This window comes from Microtus ochrogaster, unplaced genomic scaffold (genome assembly GCF_000317375.1).
Source record: "Microtus ochrogaster isolate Prairie Vole_2 unplaced genomic scaffold, MicOch1.0 UNK1, whole genome shotgun sequence".
Taxonomy (NCBI): Eukaryota; Metazoa; Chordata; class Mammalia; order Rodentia; family Cricetidae; genus Microtus; species Microtus ochrogaster.
Window position 1 is genome coordinate 6,230,687 of NW_004949099.1, and position 5,532 is coordinate 6,236,218.

The following is a 5,532-nucleotide window of genomic DNA, read 5'->3' on the forward strand; positions in this document are numbered from 1 at the left end:
GAGCTAGTTCCAGGACAGGCTCCAAAACCACAGAGAAACCCTGTCTCAAAAAAACCAAAAAAAAAAAAAAAAAGAATTTATTGTTTTGGAAAAGAGGTTCTTCTTTTGTTTCCAAGGAGGATGACAACCTGTGGAATTCTTCCAGACTAATATGGTTCAATGGACTAAGACCCCCTGAAAAGTCATCATGAACACCCCCAAAAATTACTTTGGCTGTCAGGAGCCATTTCCCCCCAAAATTGGCAGAGCCTATCCCACACCCAATTATCTGTTAATAGAGAGCTATCTGTTAGCGGAACCCGCCCCACATTCTAACTATCTAGAGAACTAGGTGTGTCAACTTGTGACTTCCTGACCGAGGAATCATGACCTGACTGATCGTAACCTCCTGGCCAATGACCTCGCGACTGGCTTGGACCACGCTGCAAGATCCCTTTCTGCTCTGGCCATGCCCCTGCCCCCACCCCAATTCCTCATCCAGGGGCTATATAAGCTGTAACCATGACTCTAATAAACGGAGGCTTTGACAAGAACCTATCATGGCCTTCTTCCTCTCTCCCGCCCATGTCTTTCAGATAGCACCTCTCCGGGACCCTGGAATTACTGACCCTAGACTGAGTGACCTGCCAAGGCGGTCTACATTTGGCCAACAAAAAGCAGGAAGCAGTTGGAAGAGAACTATTTCCAAATTCCCAAATATTGTTTATAAATGGTTTGTTTCATTTAAAGGATATGGAGATACTTTGCATTGGTATGGATCTTGGTCTATTGATATGAGTTTAAGATCAGTTTTGTTTTATGTATATTTCTGCTCTTGATTATGGTATTGTGTTTGTGCAGCACATTTAAAAAAGTAATGAATAATTAAGAAATACAGGTTAATAGAGAGTCATCTATAATATTCAAGCTTCTAGTCATGTTAGTCAGTTAGGTTTTTTAGATATATAGAGATACATTCCAGTTAGATAGGTATTCTTCAAATCTTTCAGAGACCTTCAGAATATGACATTTAAAATGTTTAAATTATTAACTTAAGACATTTAATGTGTCAATGAGACACATCTGCTCCTGGCTGCACAAATCTTTTTCAAGAGAATGATGGGTATTGAAAAGACTCCTTATGGAGTTGGTTAGCCATTTGGCCAAGAAAGTGCTCTTGCTTAGACTGCTTGATGAACTGGACATGCAGGACCCACAGAGAAATGTCTGCTGAACTTGCCTAAAGGTGAGAAAGGGCCTTCGGGCTCCTGCTTCATTAAAGAGTGTGCCAGACACACTCAGGGCACAGAAGAAAGTGACTGACAAACTGTCAATACAGGTGGAAGTGTCTTTGAAATTTCCTTCTTTGTGGAAAAGTCTTCTGTTTACTATGGGCCTGTAGGCTGAAGATGGATGCCCCAATGGTACAGAAGAACTTTGGGTGACTGTCCAGGGAGCAAGAAGTCACTGTCAATTCTAGAGTTTTGGAAGTTGCTTACAACACACTTCCTGTTTACTTAGGTAATATTATATCCTTCTGGAGTCTTTGATGGAGTTGAAGAATATATATAGTTTTCCTTAATTATGATAAAAGATAAAGTAGATATAAATATTGTAACTGTAATTCTTGCTTAATACCTGTGTTGTTTTGTGTAATTTTATTATGTTAAAATTAAAATCTTTCTTTTTATTTAAATAGAAAAGGGGAGGTGATATGGGATTCCCCTCTGTATGCTATGAATACCATTGGTTAATAAAGAAACTGTCTTAGGCATGTGATAAGGTAGAGTAAAGCCAGGCAGGGAAAATTAAACTGAATGTTGGGAGAAAGGAGGCGGAGTCAAGGAGAAGCCATGGAGCTGCTGTCAGAGACAGACATGCTGAAACTTTGCCGGTAGGCCATAAGCCTCATGGTAAAATATAAAATAATGGAGATGGGTTAATTCTAGATGTAAGCTAGGAATACGCTTAACTAATTGGCCAAGCAGTGATTTAATTAATACAGTTTCTGTGTGGTTATTTTGGGAGTCTGGGCAGTCAAGAAATGAACAAGCAGCTTCCTTACTACACCTCTTCCCCTTCTGCACCCCAAAATGAGGCAGAATCTGATGGGCAGAACTATTTGAGGCCATAAAATGACCTCTTAATTCAACCGTGATTTAGCCTGTCATCATTTACAAAACCAACATCATACTCACAACTCATTTGCTCCAAAAGCAATGGCAATCTGCTGGGCAGCTTGTAAATAAGTCTGCAAGTCAGTGGATTGGCCACTACTGTTCTCAAGTGGTAGGAATGGAACTAGGCGGGTAATAAGCTGCGCCCCAGCCTCTACTGGTATTTTAAACATGATAGTGACATTCTGGGCTTGGTAAAACACTCTTGCAATCTGAGTGCTTGAGAGGCACAGGCAGGAGGATCAGGAGTTTAAGAACAGCCCTGTTACATAGCGAGGTAAAGGCCAGTCTGGGCTACTTATGATCTTGTCCTCAAGAAACAAAATCAGGGGCTGGAGAGATGGATCAGTGATTAAGAACACTTGTTGAGCCCAGCAGTGGTGATGCACACCTTTAAACCTATAATTTAATTCTTTAATTCTCGAGAGGCACATACCTTTAATCCTATAATTTAATGATATAATTTAATCATTTAATTCTCAGAAGGCAGAAGCAGAAGGATCTCTGTGAACTTAAGGCCAGCCTGGTCTATAGAGCATGTTCCAGGACAGCCAGTGCTACACAGAGAAAACTTGACTCAAAAACAAAACAAAACAAAAAACAAAACAAAAAAAACCCATAATAACTGAAAAACAAAAAACCAAAAACTAAAACCAAACAGCAACAACAAAAATTGTTGTCCTTCCAGAGGGTACTGGTTAGGGATCCAGTATTCACAATGTAGGCTCTAACTGTAATTGCAGTTCCATGAGATCTGACACCCTCTTCTAACCTCAATGAACATCAGAAATGCATGTAGTACATAGACATACATGCAGGTAAAACACCTATGCACATAAAAATTTAAAAAATGATAATGGAATAGGCCAGCATGGATGCATTATAGTTTATAAACAGTGTTTTCCTTGTTTGGGCAATTCTTTTTTTTTAATATTTATTTACAATATTCTGTCTGTGTGTATGCCTGCAGGCCAGAAGAGGGCACCAGACCCCATTGTAGATGGTTGTGAGCCACCATATAGTTGCTGGGAATTGAACTCAGGACCTTTGGAAGAGCAGGCAATGCTCTTAACCTCTGAGCCATCTCTCCAGCCCCTGGGCAATTCTTTTATTAGTTCTTTTTTCACTTTTAATAGGAACTTCATATTTTTATTATTATTAATTAAATGTATTAACGTATTTTACATCCTGACCGTAGTTTCTCCTCCCTCCTCTTCTCTCACTCCCTACTCCTACACCCCCATACTAGTTCCTTATATATTTTATGTATTTGAGTACTCTATCTGCATGCATGGCTTTATGCTAAAAAAAAAAAAAGGCATCAGATCCCACTAGAAATGGTAGTGAGCCACCACGTGTTTTCTGGGAATTGAACTCAGGTCCTCTGGAAAAGCAGCTGGTGCTCTTAAGTGCTGAGCCATCTCCAGCCCCTTGCTATTTCCTTTCTAATTATAACAATGACTAATATTTACTGAATGAGTTGCAAATGACAATTATTCTATAGACTTTAAACATCTCAACTCACTTAATCTTCATGCAGTCTTATGAGGTACCACTCTCAGAAGAAGCTGCAAATGGAGAGTTGGATGCTTTGCTCAAGACTCATTGCTGGTTAGTGCAGAACACCGCCATTTTGCTTTGAGGCCTTCACAACACTCCCCTTCCCTACCTCTGTGCAGGCCTGACCTCTGAGACTTCCTGTATTAGCATCTAGTAGGCATCAACCATAGGCCAAGCATAGACAGGATATTAAGAAGACAGGCACTAAAGAGGAAATGGTGGTGTGGGTAAACTTACATCAGAGGAAACTGAGCATATCACGTAACTTCCCAAAGGGCCGGCTGTACCCAACACCATGCTTGGGTTCTGCCTAGTACTATGTTTCTGAGAATTGAGGTTAGCACATTCTGCTGATGGCACAAGAAACATGAGTGATTACAGAAATCCCTTACTTGGTCTACAGGACAGGCAGATGGACTGGGATGTGTCTGAGGGAAGTAGAGGGTGGCTGCACAGGATGCTCAGGAAATAAGCAGAGAGGGGCTTTTTCTTCCCAGATGGAAATTGAGTAGGCAAGGAGAAGCCTCCGGCACAGGGGCCTGGGACCCTCATTCTAGGTATGTTTAGGTGTTAACAGAGCTCAGGTCAGGGTGTCTAAACCCTCAGTCATTGGTAATAGCAAGTCTACATTTCTCAGTCCAAGGGACCTTGAACTCAGTTCAAGATGCAGGGATCAAAAGTGGCAAGGATGAGCCAGGTGTGGTGGCATAAGCCTGTACCAATTGGGAAGTGTAGGAAGGAAGACCCCGAGTTCAAGGGCAGCTTCAATTCTACAAACAGAGCTCAGCTCCAACGACACCAGACCTTGTCTCAAACTACCCATAAAACCAACCAACCAGCAAGGGCAGGGGCCAAGAGACAGCTAAGCTAATACAGTGCTTGCCCCTCTAGCATGAGGACCTGAGTTCGGATCCCTAGCACCCACATTAAAGTCAGGTGTGGCAGGGCATGCCTACGATAAAGTGGGCATGGAGAAAGTTCTCACTCCAACTTCTTCCTATAGGAGAGGAAACAGGCAGAGCCCTGATGCTCAATGACAGCCAGTCTAGCCAACCTGGTTAGCTTCAAGTTCAGTGAGAGACCCTATCTTGAAAAACAATGTGGACAGTGAATAAGGAAGACATCCAACATTGACCTCAGGCCTTCACATGCAAACTCATACAAGCATGCACGCGCGCGCACGCACACACACACACACACACACACACACACACACACACACACACACACACGTTTTTCTGTCAGCTTAGCGTCTGCACCTGAATCTACTGACATTTTAACTACCTTCCAAAGCCTCGAGGCTCACCAGTCAGAGACCCACTACTCAGGTTGCAGCCTAGCAGTACTTCCGGTTCAGCCGATGTAGCCAATGTAGTTTTAACTAAGTCTCTATTGTTCTATTTACTAATAAAGACTCAGGAGTCAGATGTTGGGGTGAAAACCTGCTAGTTCAGAGAGGCTGAGAAGCAACCAACTAACCTTCCTTTTTGGACAGAGACCCAGCAAGGAAGTTTCTCTCCAGCTGATCAAAGGAAAAAAAAAAAGACCTTGAAACTCCAAGTCACTCCCTTCACCTCTCCTCCTTCCTGAGCACACTTCTTCCCGGCTTCTCTGTACTCCCTATGTCTAATTCCTGCCAACTAGTTACTGGCTCCACACCCTGATCCAAGGCTGATTAACACAGTATCAAGTTTCACAGTACGGTCAAATATCCCACAAAGCACACACACACACACACACACACACACAAGCATATCTTTCTTCTGGGTCTTATTCCTCCTCAACAATTACCAACGACTGAGCTGAAGGAAGGAAA